The following is a 19,290-nucleotide window of genomic DNA, read 5'->3' as shown; positions in this document are numbered from 1 at the left end:
TCTCGACAAAAATCCCACAGACACTGGAAAAGAAACAGGACTGGGAAGTATTGTCCAAAGAAAAAGGGGGTGGTTACGGGAGATGAGCGTGTGTGAATGAGACGTGGGCTGGTTGCCCCCAGATCTGCGAAGCGAGTGTGGCAGTCTCTGAGTGCTGCCGTTCCGTCTTGTTCACGAGAACAGCGGCCAGCGAGGAGACAAAGCGAGAGATAAGCGGAGTGAAAGAATCTCCGGGGGTGACTGGGACGGGGTCCCAGAGAAGGGGTTGCAAAGTGGGAGCTACCCCCCCATATGCTGGGTTGAGGAAAACTCCAAGAGCACCCAGGGCCTAAAAGTACCCCAAGAGAGGTTGGGGTTTGGATGCTAGCAATGCTGGGTTGAGGGAAATCCAAGAGCACCCAGAATCCTAAGGATTATATCATACCCATGGGTGGATACTAACAAGTGACTTGAAAGAGGTACCTTATTATTCTGTTGTGAGTAGGAATGAGTGAGTGAACAAATATTAAAAAAGAGTGAATGTGTGAATGAAAAACTGTGTAATTCGAAGTTAACTTTGTTTTTGGGGAAGGTGGGCTCTAATAAATTTTTTGGTGTTTTTTGTACTGTGAAAGGGTGGGTAGTATTTTACAGCAGTGAAGATTGGTGTTTTAAAGGAATGAATTAGTATTTCAAAGGGGGGGATAAATTGGTATTTTGAGTAATAGAGAACTCCTGGGAAAATGGGACAACAACCTAGTAAATTAAGTTCAAATTATAAAAGGGTGCCAGAGGATATACCCCGAGACAGTCCCCTCGGGGTCAAACTCGCAAACTGGGAAACTGATCCTTCTACAAAAGGAAAAGAGAAAGTAAAAATGATTCAATTCTGCATGAAAGAGTGGGTAAAAAAGGAAATCAGATCTGATCATGTGTACTGGCCAAAATACGGGTCTGATGAGGCATGGATTTGCCAGGCTCTAAATGTATTTGTAAATTCAAAAGAGCCATCTCACCCTGAGGAGAGAGAATATGCTTCTTGCTGGACAGGAATTACAAAACCTCTGGGAACCAAAGTCTTCAAAATATCAGAAACCGCAGAGGAAAAGCAAACAGAAGAGAAAAAAGGCTGAGACCCTTTAGAAGTATTGCCTCCGCCGCCAGCACCAGAAGCTGCCCTCCTCCCCCTGGCTCCGGGGCTTCCCCCGCCAGCCCCCCCTCCGCCCGCACCGGGGGCCTTTCCCCCGGCAGCCCTCCCGCCCCAATGGAGCTGGGGGGGAGCCCTGCCCCCGCCCATGCCGGGGATCCCACCCTTCCCATATATCTCGGGAATCCCAGCACCCTCAATTGCATCAAGGGAAAGGTCACACGTCCCGGCTTCAGCCCCTACCTCTCCTGCCTTGAGAAACCCGGCTTTAGCCCCGGTGCCCGCCTCCTGTGCTCCGGAATATCTGGCTTCACTGCCATACCCCACCCCCACCCTCTGCACCACAGAATATTCAGCTTCAGCGCCAGACTTTGAATCTGCCCCTCCTCCCCAGGGGAGTTCGGTGCTTTCTTCCCAAATCAACCCTCTTCTTAACGAAGGAGCACCATACCAGAATACAGGAGGTGCCATTAAGGCTCCGAGGCAGCCCAACAAGCCCTCCATTGCTAAACAAACAGAGGGAAGCCGAGAAATTCATTTCTTTCCGTTAAGAGAAGTACCTAGGGGAGGAGGGGGAAGCGGCTTTGTGAGTGCTCCTCTAACCTCTACAGAGGTTAGGAATTTCAAAAAAGAAATTAAAGGATTATTAGAAGACCCCATAGGTACAGCTGAAATGTTGGACCAGTTCTTAGGTCCCAACATTTTCACTTGGGAAGAAATGCAATCAATAATGAAAATAATATTCTCCCAAGAAGAAAGAGAAATGATTAGAATTGCTGGAATAAAAATTTGGGGAAAAGAAAACCAACAAGGTCCACCCGGGGATCAGAAAATGCCCATTACACCTCCTAACTGGAACCAAAATGATGAAGCTGGGAGGGGACATATGAATGATTATTGTAATTTGAAAATCAAGGGAATAAAAGAGGGGGCACTCTGAGGACAAAATGTCAGAAAGGCCTTTGAGGGGCAGCAAGGGAAGGAAGAAACCCCGACTGAGTGGCTGGAGAGGCTCCGAAAGAATATGAAACAATATTCTGGGAGAGACCCGGAGTCCCTAGCAGGGCAAGCCCTGCTAAGAGTTCACTTTGTCACTCATGCCTGGCCAGATATTAGAAAAAAATTGGAAAAAATAGAAGATTGGTATGAGAAACCATTACAAGACCTAGTAAGGGAAGCTCAAAAGATATATATGTCCGGAGGGATGAAGAAAAAGCCAAAGTGGGAGCAAAGATCATGATAGCCACTATGCGAGAGAGTACCTTCCAAAAAAAATCTAAAGCCCTCAGGTAACACTCCTAAACATTCCAGATTCAGAAATGGTGGAAAAGAGAAAAATAAAACCTCAGCACAATCAAGATTCCAAGAACAACCCAGGGATGCCTGTTTCTATTGCAAGGAAGAAGGGCATTATCAAAGAGAATGCCCCCACCTGAGGAGGGATCTGAAAAGATTTCAAGAGACACGCACAGAAGAAAAATAGGGAAATCATGGGCTCTATTTTTGGGGGGATAAATACCATCTGGAGCCTTTGATAACTTTAAAAGTAGGCCCCGAAGAGGAAGTATTGGAATTTATAGTTGACACTGGGGCAGAAAAGACTTGTGTGATGAATATTCCAAAAGGGAGTAATGATATGGTAAAAGTAACAGGAGCAAAGGGGGAAGGATTTAAGGTCTCTGTCATTAAAGATGTGGTTATTGAAGGGGAAACAAAAATAGGGATAGGGGATGCTTTGTTAGCTCCTGAGGCTGGCAGCAATTTATTGGGAAGGGATTTACAAATCCAACTGGGGATTGGAGTCATACCAGAAGAAGGGAAAATGACGGCCAAAGTGTTTAAACTTAGCCAAGAAGATGAAAGCAAAATTAACAGAGAGGTTTGGGCTAGGGAAGGGAATAGGGGTGGACTAGATCTTGACCCCATAAGGGTCACAATTGAAAAAGAAGAAGGTCCCATTTGTGTACATCAGTACCCTATATCTTTAGAAGGGAGAAAAGGCTTAAAACCAGTGATAGAAGAATTAATAAAGGATGGGACACTAGAACCTTGTAAATCCCCTCATAATAGCCCTATTCTCCCAGTAAAGAAATCTGATGGAAATTATAAATTAGTGCAAGATTTAAGAGAAGTAAACAAAAGAACACGGGCCTGCTACCCTATGGTTCCTAATCCCTGCACTCTTTTAAGCAAAATTCCACCTCAACATCAGTGGTTTAGTGTGGTAGATCTTAAAAATGCCTTTTGGGCCTGCCCACTGGCAGAGGAAAGCCGAAATATTTTTGCCTTTGAATGGGAAGATCCAAACACAGGGAAAAAGAACCAGTTGAGGTGGACTAAACTGCCACAGGGCTATTGTGAGGCCTCAAATTTATTTGGGCAAGCCTTGGGAGAAATACTACAAACCTTCCCCACTCCCCCAGGAATACAATTTATCCAATATGGAGATGACCTTCTAATATCAGGAGAAGATGAAATGAAAGTTAAAGGAGCTACCATAAAGCTTCTAAATTTTCTTGGGGAAAAGGGACTAAAGGCATCAAAAAGGAAATTACAGTTTGTGGAATCAGAAGTAAAATATCTCGGCCACCTGATAAGCAAAGGTAGCTGACAACTAAGTCCTGAAACAATTACAGGGATTTTATCCCTCCCTCCTCCCTCTTCAAAAAAGGAGGTTAGGAGACTGCTGGGGCTACTGGGATATTGCAGATTATGGATTGAAAGATATACACAAGCAGTAAAATTTTTATATGAAAAATTAACAGGGGGAGACAATATACAATGGACCAAAGATGATGATGATAATAAATTAGAAAAACTGAAGTTGAAACTAGCCTCGGTACCAGCCCTAAGCTTACCCTCACTAGAAAAACCCTTTCATTTATATGTGAATGCAGAAAATGGAGTAGCTCATGGTGTATTAGTCCGGGAATGGGGAGGGGTGAGAAGACCAATAGCTTATTTAGCTAAACTATTGGACCCAGTAAGCCGTGGCTGGCCAGTATGCATTCAAGCCATAGCAGCTACCGCTATTTTGGTGGAGGAGAGCCGTAAGCTCACCTTTGGAAGTAAACTGATTGTATACACACCCCATGCGGTCCGAAATGTGCTAAATCAAAAAGCTGAAAAATGGTTAACAGACTCCAGGCTATTAAAATATGAAGCAATTCTGATTGACAGTAATGATCTAACTATAGAAGCAAGCAAAAGCCTCAATCCGGCCCAATTCCTGTATGGAGAACCAAAAGATGACCTGGCACATGATTGCTTAGAAATTACTCAATACCAAACAAAAGTTCGAGAAGATCTAGCTGAACAAGCCCTCTTAGAAGAGGAAAGAATATATGTGGATGGTTCATCCAGATGCTTGCAAGGAAAAAGAATGTCAAGATATGCCTTAGTCGATGGGATAAATATGCAGGCCATTGAAAAAGGAAAACTACCTTCAAATTGGTCGGCGCAGTCTTGTGAATTATACGCTCTAAAGAGAGCACTGGAGCATTTAGCACACAAAAAGGGGACCGTCTATACTGATTCAAAGTACATACCTTTGGAAAGATCTGGGAAGAAAGGGGTTTACTAAATTCAAAGGGGAAAGAACTGATACATGAAGGCCTGATTTCAGAAGTGTTGGAAGCATTAAAATTGCCTGAAGAAATAGCCGTAGTGCATATCAAAGGACACCAAGAAGGGATGACCCCAGAAATAAGAGGGAATAACCTAGCAGACCAAGAAGCCAAAGATGCAGCAGAAAATGGGACTGAACCAATTCTGTTAATCCTGACCCCAGAAAGGGGAGAATTGGAAATCCCCAAATTTAGTAAAGAAGAAGAAAAAGAATTATTTAAGATAGGGGGAGAACAAGATCAATCTGGAAAACGGAAACTTCCTGATGGGAGACAGTTACTTAATAAGCCACTCACTAAGAGAATATTAGAAGATATGCATCAAAAAACTCATTGGGGTACTCAAGCTAGCTTGTGTGATCATTTTCTAAAAAATTATGGGTGTATTGGAATCTTTGGGGTAGCAAAACAAATAACTGGGAACTGTAGAACTTGCCAAAGAGTGACTAGGAAAATAATGAGAAAAACAACATTAGGAGGCCGTGAGTTAGCTCTGCGACCATTCCAAAGTATCCAAGTAGATTTCACTAAACTTCCTCAAATACAGAGATGGAAGTTCCTATTAGTAATAGCAGACCACCTAACTTGTTGGGTAGAAGCAGTTCCTGCTACTAGAGCTACAGCTAACATAGTATGCAAAACCCTTCTGGAACAAATTATTCCCAGATATGGAATGGTTAATAAAATAAACTCAGATAGAAGAACACATTTTACATCCAAAGTCTTACAACAAATAACTCAAGCCTTGGGAATAAAATGGGAATTACATACCCCCTGGCACCCACAAAGTTCAGGCCAAGTAGAAAGAGTGAACCAGACTTTGAAAAAAACTTTAACAAAATTAATGATTGAAACTCAAATGTCATGGGTAAAATGCTTACCTTTGGCTCTGTTGAGAGGCCGAACACAGCCCAGGTCAGACCTGGGAGTGTCTCCTTATGAGATGATGTTCGGATTACCCTTCCTTACTGCTCAACATGAAACAGCCACTTATGAAGTAGGAGAAGTAAGTGTCAAAAAATATGTCACCGCAATTGCCAGAACACTTGAAAATTTGCGGCTGAAAGGAATGATCCCTCAAACCACAGCTTTGGAGTTCAAAATTCATAATATCCATTCAGGGGAATGGGTACTAGTAAAAACATGGAAAGAACAATCTTTGACTCCACAATGGGAGGGTCCTTTTCAGGTACTGCTGATGACTGAGGCCGCAATCCAGACCAAGGAACGAGGGTAGATCCATGCCAGCAGAATCAAAGGACCTGTAAAAGAACCTGAAGAGTGGACTGTAATATCCAAACCAGGTGATACCAAATTGATTCTTAAACGGAGACCAGGTGGCAATGAGCTAGAACAATCTAAATAATCCAAGGGATATGCAAAGAATCACACCTAACTGAGAAGTAAAAGCCAAATTTATATCAGTGGCCCCTGGACAAATTCTGGGACATCGTGGAGAAGAATATTCTCACTTCAAACAGGAAGGGTTGGGACTGGATCAAACAGGGAACTCTCATGTCCTGATTCTAGCCTGTGATTTGTATTAAGAAGGGGGAGAATCACAACTTCCATCAGTGCCACATCATATACCCTGTTTGAATCATTCTAACACGGGGCATGCCAACCACGTCAAATATAAGTAATTAATCTAGAGGGAAATTGGCATTTCACACCGTCGACACCCTAGTTGTAAAGGGTGTCAAGCACAAAATCAACCCCCTATCCAGACAAAATCATAAGCAACAAAAGCAATAACTTTGCTCTGCAGATGGGAATTACTAGTGCCTGTTGAATGGGAAACACCTAAGATACGATAAGATACTACAGTTAAAAAGGTGCCAAAAGAAATTTGCCTAAAAGCTACAAAGGAAGTGACAAGGAAATAGAGGGCAAGACCGGGTCGGCCACTGTACTCGCCACCGAGAAGATCCAATACACCTGCTATGGGTTGCAACCTCATAGGCAAGGGAGGTGGGAGTATAAGCCATGCCGGACCTCTGTTATTCCTTCTTTTGTCACTTCTCCTGGTCCCTTTTGGGACACCGGCAAGACCATGTTACAAATGCTATCGAAAGCTCTACATGGAAAGACACCGGGGCTTCTTTCTTATTACTCATACCCATACCAACAGTCACTGTTATGACTCATCCAAATTAGGTATTTGCATGCATAAAGGAGAAAAATATTGGATTACAGAAAATTTAGGAACAAGTGGAAACAGACTAAGAAGCAATTGTCCAAAAGGAGAAAAATAGATTTGCTCCACAGCTGCCACCAGGGGAACAGTCCAAGATTTGGTAAAAGAGCAAGTGGTAAGTAAAGATACAAAGCCAGCACAGCAACCTCGCCCTATATTCACCTCACCACGCCAGGACCTGTATGCAAAGCTCAAACAACAAAGAGGAAAAAACCCCAAGGTTAGGAAAAAACCTGTTTGTGGAATTGGGGGAGAGGATAGGTAAAGAACTTAACATAACCAACTGTTGGGTCTGTGGAGGAGCTTTAATGACAGAAGAATGGCCACGGAAAGGTAGCAGCGTAGGCCCGGTAGAACTCCTTAAATGGAACCGGACAAATATAAGAGGGGGGAACCGACCTGAGGGGTGGATTTTAAGTTCAACAGTGATAGGGGAAGAATGCCTCTGGCGAACTGGGATAAACTTTCTTAATGAAGTAGGAAACACTCCCTGTAAAAGCTATAAAGTGAGTAACAAAACTTCAAGGTGGTGGGTCCCAGAAAAACCAACTTGGTATTGAGCCCAGAAAAAAGGAAAAGACTGTGTATATGATCATGAAGTTGGACTCTTTCCGTGTAATGACACGAGGAAAAATCCTTATTTTGGAATCCCAGAAATAGCCAAATTTGGGGAGAATATAAATCAACAAGAAGGTGATTATTGGAAAGCACCAGATGGCTTCTTTTGGATATGTGGGAAAAGGGCATCCCCAAGACTCCCTTCACATTGGAAAGGGAGTTGTACACTAAGAATCATTCAACCAGGGTTTTTCCTTTTCCCAGAACCAGTGGGAGATCAATTAGGTATACCTCTCTATGAAGACTTCAAAAGAAAGAAAAGAGATTTAATTGGAGGATTCCAAAAATGGAAAGATGAGGAATGGCCCCCTGAACGAATATTAGAAACAGATGGGCCAGCTACCTAAGCACAAGATGGAAGTTGGGGATATCAGACCCCAATTTACATGCTGAATCGTATCATCAGACTCCAAGCTCTTGTAGAAATCATAACCAATGAAACAGCTGGGGCTATGGAATTAATAGTCAGCCAGCAACGCCAAACCAGAGCTGCAATACATCAAAATAGGCTGGCTTTAGACTATTTACTGGCCGAAGAAGGCGGTGTGTGCAGGAAGTTCAATACATCGGACTGTTGTTTAAAAATTGATGACAATGGGGATGCCGTTCTAGATATGGCCAACCAAATCAGAAAAATAGCCCATGTACCAGTCCAAAAATGGGAATCAATGATGTCTGCTAACTGGTGGGATGGCATATTGGGGAAAGAATGGTGGAAGAAGCTAGGTTTCTTCCTCTTATGTGCTACAGCTAGTCTAATATTTCTCCCTTGCTTGATCCCCCGCTTTATTCGGCTAATCACCAGCATAGTTCAAGGCATGCAAGTTGTGGCAATGCCTACTGACCCAAAGTTGGCTATGTCTGGAACAGCACAAAAAATTATGGTATTAAAAAGACAAAGTGATACAAAAGACCCTCTTGAAGAAGCCAAATTGATCTGTGAAAAGAACGAACAGACATTAGAAGCCAAGAAAAAAGAATTATTGCTCAAGCCAAATGATTTATAAAATAGAAAAGGGGGGATTGTTATAAACATATATTATATTAGCTTCTCGCAAAGTATAAAGTAGATATTATATAACGTTAGAAATGCTTTCTGCTGTGTGGATGTAGTTTTCTCTCTTTTTAGCAAGAATGTTAGCAAGTGTGAGCACGTAAGATAACCTCCAAACGAACAGAGGATGAGGCCCGAAAAGCTGCTAATCAACACTTTGTCTAGGGAGCAAAAGGGCCCAAAGGCTACTCCGCCCGGAGAACGGGCGGCCAGGAGAGTCCGGGAGATTTTATCACCACTCTGCCCGGAGAGACGAAGAGGCCCAAAGCTGCAATCAGCCCTGACTGTCTGGAGAATTAAGAAATCCACCCTACCATCGACTCTTGCCTAGCGGGCCCAACCCCAAGAATCAAGAGAAATAAAACCACAAGGCAGAAGACTAGGCACGCTCTAAAAAGGCGGAACCAAGGAGTGGCCATGCAGAACAGCTCCAGGAAAAGTTTTAATATGAATAAAGAACAGACAGTAAAAACGGTATAAAAAGGACTGACCTCTGGCATCAGGTGTGCTCTTGGCAGAGCGCCAAGGCAACTGGCTGTTACCCCGTTGCTTTATTTGATGTGTCTCTTATTGTCTTTATATTAAACCCCTTTAAATTCTCACAGGAGAGTGAACTTCGTTTTTCACAGAGAGAAGTTGTTCCCCCTGACAGCTAAGCTCCAACTACGGTGTCGCTTATGTCCTTCCCAGGACGGGCGGGAAAACGCCTCGGCGCAGCGCAGCGCTGGCCGGGAGCGGCCGGCACGGCACCGAGCGCGCTCCCCACTCCCTCCCGCCCGCGCCGCTGCGGAGACCCCGGGTTCGCCGGAATCGGCCACATGCTGCACGGAGGGCAGCGCGGCAAAGGCGGCCTCCCCTCGTCGCCCGGGGAAGGCCGGCCTCGGATCCCCGCTCTCTCCACCGGCACGGGCAGTGCCAGCAGCCTCTCGCTGTGGTCGCCGCTGGCCGAAAGCCTCGCCGCGCACCGCCCGGCCGGCCCCGCCGCTCCGCGGGGTCACACGGCACCTGCCGTGGGCGGCCGCCGAGCGACAGGAAGCAGAAGCGCTCACCGCCGCGCCGCTCGCCGCCCCGCCCGGGCGCTCCTCTCCTCGCGCTACCACGATGGCGCCGGCCCGCCCCGCCTTCCCCGTCGCCTGCGGCGCAACGCGGCTGCTCCGAGCCACGCAGCACGCGTGCGGCCGGGCCCTGCCGAGCTGCCGGCGGAGCCGGGGCACAGCACGGGCGGGAGAGCTTCCGGCGAGGCTGGGCGGGCGGCGAGCGCGGCCGAGCGTGAGCGCGCCAGGCGGGCGGCGGCGTGATGGAGAGCTAGATGGAGGCGGCAGCACCGCGCGGCATAAAATAGCTGATCGTCCAGCAGCCGCCCGCTCCGCAGCCCCTCGGCTGCTGTCGAGAAGGGCCCCGGCCCTGGCCGCGGGCAGCCCTGGCGGGGCAGGGGAGCACTGCGGGCAGCCCCGGGGCCGCGCAGCCGTCTGCAACGCGCGGTGGGAGCCGCTGGGAACTATTTTACACGTCCCGGGGGGCTGGAGAGGAGCACGGAGACCACGGGGCAGGTCGCTGCCGTTAGGGAAAATTAATCCACGATGCCTGAGGTTTATATCCGAAAAGGAGACAGAGGAGTCCTGCAACATTCTTCTTCGACTACAGGGAGAGTCCATGGGGCTTTTCCCATGGCGTCTGTCAAACGGTTGCGGGATGCAGCCCCCTTTTGATGCCAAGTTCCCGGCCACAGCACCCTCTTCCTTTTCCCCACTGGCTGAGGTATTCGGGAGATACAGACTTCCGGAACTGCCTACTCTATGCGCCCCCCTCTAATATGCACCCCCCTCTTGGCATCGAGAAGAAAGAAAAGAACCCCATTCCTAATGCTCTTAAGTCTTTGTTGCCTTGCTCTAGGTTCAGGAATTTAACACGGCCTTGATTAATCAACAGTCTCTGATGATTAGTAACAGTTCTAGAGAACTCCTAGTTTCTTCTGTTACTTCACTAGCCATAACTTCCTAGCCTTGTCTACAGGCCGATTCACACGGTCTCTTTGTAAAGACTCATCCATCTCATTCCTTTTAATCCCTCCTCTTTTTATTTGCTCTGTATTTGTCTTTACAAACCTTAATTACCATGGATTTAATTTTTTCTTCTGGAGTCTTCTTGGGTTTTGCTATTATTTGCAGTGACATTCTTTTCTGTCCTTTTGTAGTCATTTCTGGATCAGGTAGGCATGGCTGCTAGCGGCATCCCCTTGAGCACCTGCTGAAAGAGCTGCAGCCAGCATGGTAAAAAGATGAGAATTGCGATAGCATATAAGAGGAGAAATCGTATTCATTTAGCCCATAGCTGGCCAGTTAACTATGAAAATATGTCCCATTCCCATCCTTTCAACATTTGGACAGGTCCACGAGCTGACGTTATTTCCTTTGTTATTTGTTTGACCACTTTTCCGCTGTCATCTGCTTGCAAACAGCAGCTCGAGTCATTTAATTTCCCACAAACTCCTCCTTCTTCTGCCAACAGATAATCTAATACCATCCAATGTTGAAATACCGCTTTCCTCATTTAAGTGGGTTGCTCAGCAAAAAGGTCAAGCGCTGTGGCTGGCTGGTTGGTAATTATTTCCGAGACAGCTTGTAACCTAATTATCTCCTTCAAATGATAAATGGGTTCCCAGGCATCTGGGATTAATTCCTTAGGTTTCCAAGGGGCTGGTCCATCGTGTTGGGTAACTTGTTCTGTTGGCCGTTCATCATTTCCCCGTTTTGGGGTGCTCCCTCCAGCCAGGGCTGCATCAGCTGACTGCTTTTCTCTAATTAAATCATCACAGATTTTGATTCCTAAGCGATTTCCCAGAACTTGTAGTAGCAAAAAGAACAACAGTCTACTAAATATACCATATCCCTGACCAGTTTGGAGGTAACCTGAGCTAAGCATGTTGGCCACAAATCCAATACTGTCCTTTCAAAGCCCGTGTTCCATTAGCAAAGGAACCTACCCATGGTCATCAATTGGTGGCTCAAAATACAGCAGGATTCCCGGGCCTAACGGTCCTCCAACAAGAGTTGCCCCACCATAAGGGTCCCAGCATTTGCATTTCCAAGCTCCCGCACAGGGTTCCCACCTACATTTACATCTGCAAGCTGCTTGGTTGGATTTGGAGCAGAACTCACTAAAAGGCTTTGAGTTCCAATCCGGTGTGGCCATTCCCACTGATAATCACAAACAACATGTCTTCTACTTGTGGAATTTTTGTGGGGACTGCTCAAAAACAGGTGGTCAAAAAAACCCCTTGTCCCTCCCCATTGCTTTACAGGCTTCCAAATATTTTTGGTAAGTGTGATAAGAACGCCTTACGCAGCTACTGTTAGTGAGCCGAACAGGTATTTGATTGCATTTGCCTTGATATTTGGAACAATTGGAAGGAGGGCAATTGGGGGTCCAAACCCAGTTGTTCAAGCCCAGAGGGAAAGTCAATTGACAATTGCCTTTTCCTACATAGACACGCCCTATCCTATTAGGCAATAAGTGCCTGTTGGAGAAGAATGAAGTGGCCGTGAACTTCCTTCTTTGGCCCCAAATCCCATCCCACTGTGGGCCCTCACATTGACCCACCATTTAGGTTCAGCTGGGCTAGCCAACTATGGCCACTCTTCAGATCCTCCTGGCCTTCCACAGAGCCAGCAATTGCTAAGGTTAAAAACTTTTGCTACTTCTTCTCCTAAGGCTGCAAATTGATTCTCCCACTCCTGGCCTAAACTCAGCTGACCATATCAAAGTAGAATTAGTAAGGAAAATGTTTTAATAGTGTCATCTAATTAGCTAGTCTAATTTTCCCGTTGTCTTCTGCAGCACCTGTGGCAATTGAAGACACAGAAACCACTTAACGTAACAAAATGGCCACAAGTATTAGCCCCCAAGTGAGTGGAGATTCTAGAGGAGGGATGCCTTTACAGTCTATTTCAGCAGACGGTCTGAAGGTAGGACTGCGGGGCTTCTTCCGATGTCGAAGCACTGCCTACTGCTCCGGCCCACTCCTGCAGAGTGTCAGTCACGGCCTCCCGGCCTTCTCCTCCAGCTGAGATGTGCAAATCTCCGAGGCTTCAGAGACCTTGACCCGAGAGTGACGGGTTCACCTGTGTTCAGCTTACTTGACGGCTGTTTTCTGTCGTCAGTGACACTTGGAATGGGCCACGCCATTTCACCAGCACTGGCGCTTCTTTCTACTCCTTAATTAGGACTCAATCTCCTGGTTGGATGTTAAAAGCAGCAAAGTCCAAAGGCCGGACTTGCGCCAGCTGAGTTTCCTGTTGAAGGGGTTTCACAAGAAGCAGGATCCTGGCCACAGATGGTTTTAAAAATGCATCACTTGCCTCTACCCCCCCCACTGGGTGGAGACTTACCAGGAGGGCAATTGCAAACAACGATTGAAAGGGAGATAACTGAATCTCTCTTCTGGGTTGGGCCCTCATTCTCACCAAAGCCAATGTCCAAAGCCCTACCCATGGCATCTTGGTTTCTATTACCAGCTTCAAAAGGTGTTTATTTCTCTCTTCATTGTTTTCTACCCGAGCCGAGCTCTGGGGGTGCCAGGGCCTATGGAGGTTCCATTGTGTTCCTAAAGAAGCCAAAACCCCTTGAAGGATCTTTCCTGCAAAATGAGTTCCCCTATCTGAATCTATTGCTTCTACAATGCTGTATCTTGGAATGATTTGTTCCAAAAATGCCTTAAGAACAGATCCTGTCATTACTGAAGTAGTTGGAAATACTTCTGGCCACCTTGCTAGCTGACATACGATTACCAGAAGATATTAAGCCTTGCCACTTGGGGCATCTCCGGAAAATCCACCTGGCATCTTTGGAAGGGCCATGCAGCCCAAGGCCTCCCTCCTCTAGCAAGTTACTTTGTAACTTGGCTGTTGGCTTTAGCACAGATCAAGCAACCTTCAACAGCTCCTTTTGCCAGTCTAAAAAGACCCCCAGCAACATACATCATGAGATAGGCTTCTGCCAATCCTCAGGAAGTGCAAGAACTCTCTTAATGGAGTTGCTTTAATATTGGTAGGGCCAAAGGTTCTGGTATCTCGTTTGCCATCCCTTGGAAACCAATTCTTGCCTTTTTTCTCTGCCACACGACTTTTAACTGTATGTCAAACTGCTGTGGTAGAAAAGACAGCTTCCTGGGCAGTGATGGAGTCACGGGGAGCAAAGGGGGCATCTTGGAGAGTTCTGGCAGAAGTGTGGCTTTCTGAGTTTCTTCATCCACCAAAAAGGAGACAGAGGAGTCCTGTAACATTCTTCAACTCCAGGGAGAGGCCATGGGGCTTTTGCCATGGAGTCTCTCAAATGATTGCGGGAAGCAGCCCCCTTCTGATGTTAAGTTCCTGGCAACAGCACCCTCTGAGGTACTCGGGAATTACAGACTTCCGGAACTGCCTACTCTACGCCCCCCTCTAATATGCACTCCCCTTTTGGAATGGAAAAGGAAGAAAACCAAACTATTCCTAATGCTGGGAAGTCTTTGCTGCCTTGCTCTAGGTTCAGGAATTTAGCAGGGCCTTGGCTGAGCAACAGTCTCTGTTGATTAGTAACAGTTTCTAGAACGAATACTTTCTTCTGTTACTTCCCCCCCTGTAAATTCCTAGCCTTGTCTAAGGAGAGATTCACACGGTCTCTTTGTAAAGACACATCTATCTTACTCCTTTCACGCCCACACCTTCCTTGCGGTGGAACGGCTCTCCCCGGCACAGCACCTGGCACAAAACCCCCGTATACGCACACACACACCTGCACTTACCCTGCACTCCACTGCACACACACACACACACACCTCCCGCATACTAACACCCCCTCCACATCCCCACCATGCTACTAGCAGTGGCCCCGCCCCTGCCATCCCCACCGGCTGGCAGCACCCACTCCTCGCATGCTTCCCCATGCCTTGCATTTCCTTGCTGCCCCCTCTGTAGCCTTCCCTCAACCTGCCTTTTCTCCCCTGCCTTGCACTGACTTGCTCACCCATCCCCCACCTGACTTCCTTTCACATTCGTCTAGGTCTGGCCTCACCTTTCCTTTTCCTTCTAGGACCCTCATTGCCTTGCCTCGCCTCGCAAAGCCACCACTTGCCTTGCCTTGCCCTTGAACCCCTCCCTTGCCTTGCATGACCTTGCTCACCCCTCCCCCACCTGGAATTCAACACCCCTTTTCAATGACATTTCTGGGCCTTGCCCTGCCCTTTCTGCTCCTCCGAGGAATCTCAAAGCTCTCAAGCATCTCCGGTGTTTCAGGATCCCATGAGAGGAAGACCAGGGGAGGACGCATGTTGCCACACTCATCTCTGTGGGCAGCCTTTGTCTGGGAGCAATCCTTGCATGTCTTGAACCTTGGAGGGGCAATTCACATTTTGCCCTTGAGCTCGGGGACCAGAAAGAGAGTTCTTTTGCATACAAGGGAAAGCAGGTAGCTCAAGTCTTTTAGGTACAGAGGAGAGATGACCCACGCGGGATCAAGGCCACACAGAGCACTTGGTCCTGGCCACTTTTGTGTACCAGCAGTCCTTGAATGTACTTCTCACCTGCCTTGCCTGGCCTTGCCTTGGCAACACAACAGTTGCCTTGCCTTGCCCTGCTAGCCCTCTGGAGCCTTGCATTCCTTTGCACGGCCATGCCCAGCACATGACCTGCCTCCTGTTTTCCTCCAGGGCCTTGGCTTGCTGAGCCCTTCCTGTTTCTGCCTGGCCTTCCCATCAGTGGCCCTTCCTTCCTACAGCCAGCCTTGCCTCTAACTTCTGGACCTTCTCTTGTCTACCACTCCATTTGCTTTCCCCTCACTGCTCTGGCCTTGCCTACCTCTCCCTTGACTTGCCCACAATTGCCTGCACTCGGTTTGCAGCGCCTTGCCTGCATGGAAGGCAAGGGAAAGAGTGGTAGGCCGGGCAAAGCAAAGCCAGCAAGTTGTAGGCAGTGCGAGGCAAGGCAGACGTAGGCAAAGGAAGCAGAGCAAGGGTACCTTAAGAAGAACTAGACAAGGCAAGGCCAAGAGACTCGGAGTGCCTTTCCTTGGGAAGGCAAGGACATAGTGCCAGTGTTGCTGGAGCAGACGTTAAGGTACTGTGGGGAGGAATAGTCCAGCAAGACATTTCTCTTCTGGCCCCTGTGCGTGTGGGGGCAATTGTTGGACATATTCAATACTGGAGGCGGATCAGTCGCTGGATGTGTTGTATTTTGGAGGAGGGGATGCCGTTTCTTTGGAGATGGGCTTGTAGTTGCTCTCTTTGGCAAGGAAGGCAGGTTTGGATGTGCACATCAGGTACTCCTAGGGATTTTAAAGGCTTTTCCCAACAGGCAGAGCTCTCTCTGGGTTCGAGCTGTTGAGCTGTCAGTGGGAATGCAAAGGCCAAGCTCTTAAGCTATTTGTCCTGGTGCCTTCAGTGTGTGAGCAGTCCCTGGTGCCGTTGCCTTTGGATCCTGACTCTGGGAGAGGGAAGGCTTAGGATGGTACCTAGAGCTGAGAAGGAGAGTGCTGAGAACAGCGTGTGTGCTGCTAGTTTGAGGGGTGCAGGTGAAGTTGTAGGCAGCAAGATCTTCCTCAGCTGGCACTGTTTTGAGCCCTGTTTTTGCCAGATGGTTTCAAGTTGGTGGGCGGAATCTGCGAGAGGGAAAAGATTTGTATGGGCCAAAGAGGTGTGGTGTAAAGAAGAGTGTGCTCTTGGAAGGGGAAGATGAGGGCAACCTTTTTGTCCTGACACCGTTGATTTGAGTGCAGGGCCGTTTGCAAGTTGCCTCTGTCTGCCCTTGGGGTGGTTTCGAGCTGGGCCAGGTGCTTGGCCTTCTTTTGCAAGTCTGCAGCGCCGTCGTGTGGTTATTTCCATGAGCGCTGACAGTGCCCGGCAAAAAGCTCTTGGCTGGCGCGGCCCCAGTCGTGTGGAAGCAGTTGGTGGAAGAGCTCCGCTGTGCATCCTGCCTCTTGGAGACATAAAAGGATGTAACCCTGCGCGTAGGGGGGAAGCAAGACGAATCTTTTCATTGTTGGCTGAGCAGTTTCTACGCGGCAAAAGTAAAGGCAGTTTCAGCACGGCCTCTTTCTTTCAGAACCTTTTCTGTGCCATCATGAACATGCTCAACATGCCACTCGCACCCGCTGAACTGCATCAAAGGCCCTGGAGATAGGCGCTTTCCTTCAAGCTCTCTGTAGCATCGTACCCTCCACCTCTGGCGGATCCCAAAGCCCTTCCAAACATCCAGCAGCTGCACGCAGAGAACAAGTGCTAAAACAAGGCGTTGGCCTTCCTAGTCCTTTTAAAGTCTGTGAACTAGGCGAAACATTCCAGTGAGCAGCACTTTCCTTCGCAACTATATCTAGAGCATCATCACATTCTCTCCAAGTGGGTAAGTCCACCCTTGCAGCGCAGCGTTTGCAGCCACAGTTCGGACTGAGAGATAGGCCAGGTGAGAAAGCATTTCTTGACTATCCCTCTTCTCTGGAAGACTTGATACTCGCAGCGCAACCACGTCCACACACCTTCAGTGTGGCCAGGTTCAAGCAGCTAGAGCTCCCAGAGATGGGAGAGTCAGGAGAGAAGACGTTCCAAAAGTACCGTGTACTTACAGCAGCATTAAAACTGTGCACAGCAGTCTGCAGCACTGTAGACTGCGGCTTCTCCGACAGACGAGCCATCCCATTGTTGCCTCTCGCAGCCTGCTTGCTAGCTGCTCTCCTGAAGAAAAGAACTAGAAGAAAAAGCCAATGCTGGGCTGCACCTTCCCCTTGCCTTACGTAAAGCCACCTAAACTCCCCGCTGCACTCTCTACTTCCCCTCTCCTTGGAAGCGACCACTGTGTTTGCTGCATCTCGAAGCCTAAAGTTAAGCGCCAAAGTTTCCAAGGATGGTTGGAAGAAGGATAAGTAGTAGCACAAGGAAGTAGTTGTCGTTGAACTTCCTCCTTCTCAATGCTAACGTGAATTGGGCAGGCAGGCGAGTGCTAGCCACGCTCCTTTCTCAGTTTGTACGCTGCGGACACGAGTCCGGTGCTCTGCGCCTTCGTTCGGCCTCTTTAGTACCCATGTCGCTCTTTCATTCAGCCGGAGTCGAAGCGTCGTCTACTTCTCGCCCAGAGAGCACGGTGCCGGCAGCGAAATGCCCCAGCCGACTGCTTCTGCCGACACACGCCTGGTCTATGCACTTTCCCTCGCAGCGACATACAGCAGCACTTTCGGTCTTTCTTGTCGTCCAAATGGAAAGGGAAAGATTCTCTGCTATGTCCCGCCCAGAGAACAGTTTTAGGTCAACCAGCACGCCCAGAGCTTGCCCTCGACGCGTGGAAACTTGTGTTTGCACCACATTCAAGTGGCTGCCGTCTTTCCTTTACAGCCTGCAGAGCACCGTCAGACCGCCGTGCTCTCTGCACCTGCCTTCTCAGTTCTAAGTACTACCGCGCCTCTTACAGCCTTGCAGGAAGCAAAGACACGGGTAGTCATCTCGCAGAGAAGAACGTGGAAGGACGAAAGGATGATCTTCCTTTCTCCTGCTTCTTGCCTGAATTGTGGTGCTGTATTGAAAGTCTTGGCTAGCGAAAAGCTCATCCAGCAAGTGCCTCATTCCTGACGCATCTCGCTGAGCGAGAGTTTCACGAAGAGTTTAGACTCTGGAAACAGCAAGAAAATGATTGTACGTCGAGCTGAGGAAAATCCGTGCACAGCACACTGTGGATGCGTGCAGTGTTCGCGCTGAAGAGCGCCAAAACGCAAAGCCATCGCTGGGCTTCAGTTTTGTCCAGACGGCAGAAGGCAAAGAACGAAGCAACTGGGCACCGCGTTAACGTACTCAGTGGACCGAATTTCAAATGTCCAGCCAAAAGCTGCTTCATAAGCAGATTCAGCTGAGAATGCTCTGGCTGCTTCACAAAGTAAGGCGCAGCCGTTTCCATTCATCACACTACCTGGCCAGAAGCAGTATCCTACACCTTCAATGCTGCAGAGTCCATGCAGCTGGAGCACACGCAGTAGGACGCGTCCAGATAGACGGCGTTCTTCAAGTACCCCCCTCCTCCAAGCAGCCTTGAAACTGAGCACAACACACTGCGGCTCGGGAGCTTCCTTCTCAGATAGACGTGCCGTCACGTTATTCACTCTCGCAGCTCCGTTGCCCACTTGCAGCAGCTGCTACCAAAGCAAAATGCTCCAGAAGTAAAAAGCACTGCCGGGCTGCACTTTCCCTTGCCTCACGTAAAGCACCATAAACTGTCCGCTGTGCTCTGTATTTCCATTCTCCGCCGCATCTACCACTGTTATCTCTGCATCTCGAAGCATAAAGCTCGGCACAATTCCTCCCAGGGAACGCTGGAAGAGAAATAGGCAGCAGCACAAGTAGCTGCAAGTGGAACTTTCTGTTTTAAAACGCTAACGTGAATCCGGAAACAAGCGAGTGACAGCCAGGCTTCCTCTTGCAGCCTGTGCGATGCACACACCAGCTCGGTGCTCTGCCCTCATTCTTTAATGCTCTTCGTACCATGTCGCGCTTTCATTCTGCCGGAGTCGAAGCGTCGTCTACTTCTCGCCCAGAGAGCACGGTGCCAGCGGAGAAAGGCTCCAGAAAAACGCTCCAGGCTGCTGATTCTTCCCAAACACACCAGGGCTATGCACTTTCCTTCGCAGCGCTAAGTAGCATCACATTCTGTTTGCGTTG

The sequence above is a fragment of the Aphelocoma coerulescens genome, unplaced genomic scaffold (genome assembly GCF_041296385.1).
Source record: "Aphelocoma coerulescens isolate FSJ_1873_10779 unplaced genomic scaffold, UR_Acoe_1.0 HiC_scaffold_102, whole genome shotgun sequence".
NCBI lineage: Eukaryota > Metazoa > Chordata > Aves > Passeriformes > Corvidae > Aphelocoma > Aphelocoma coerulescens.
This window is presented reverse-complemented; position numbering follows the sequence as displayed.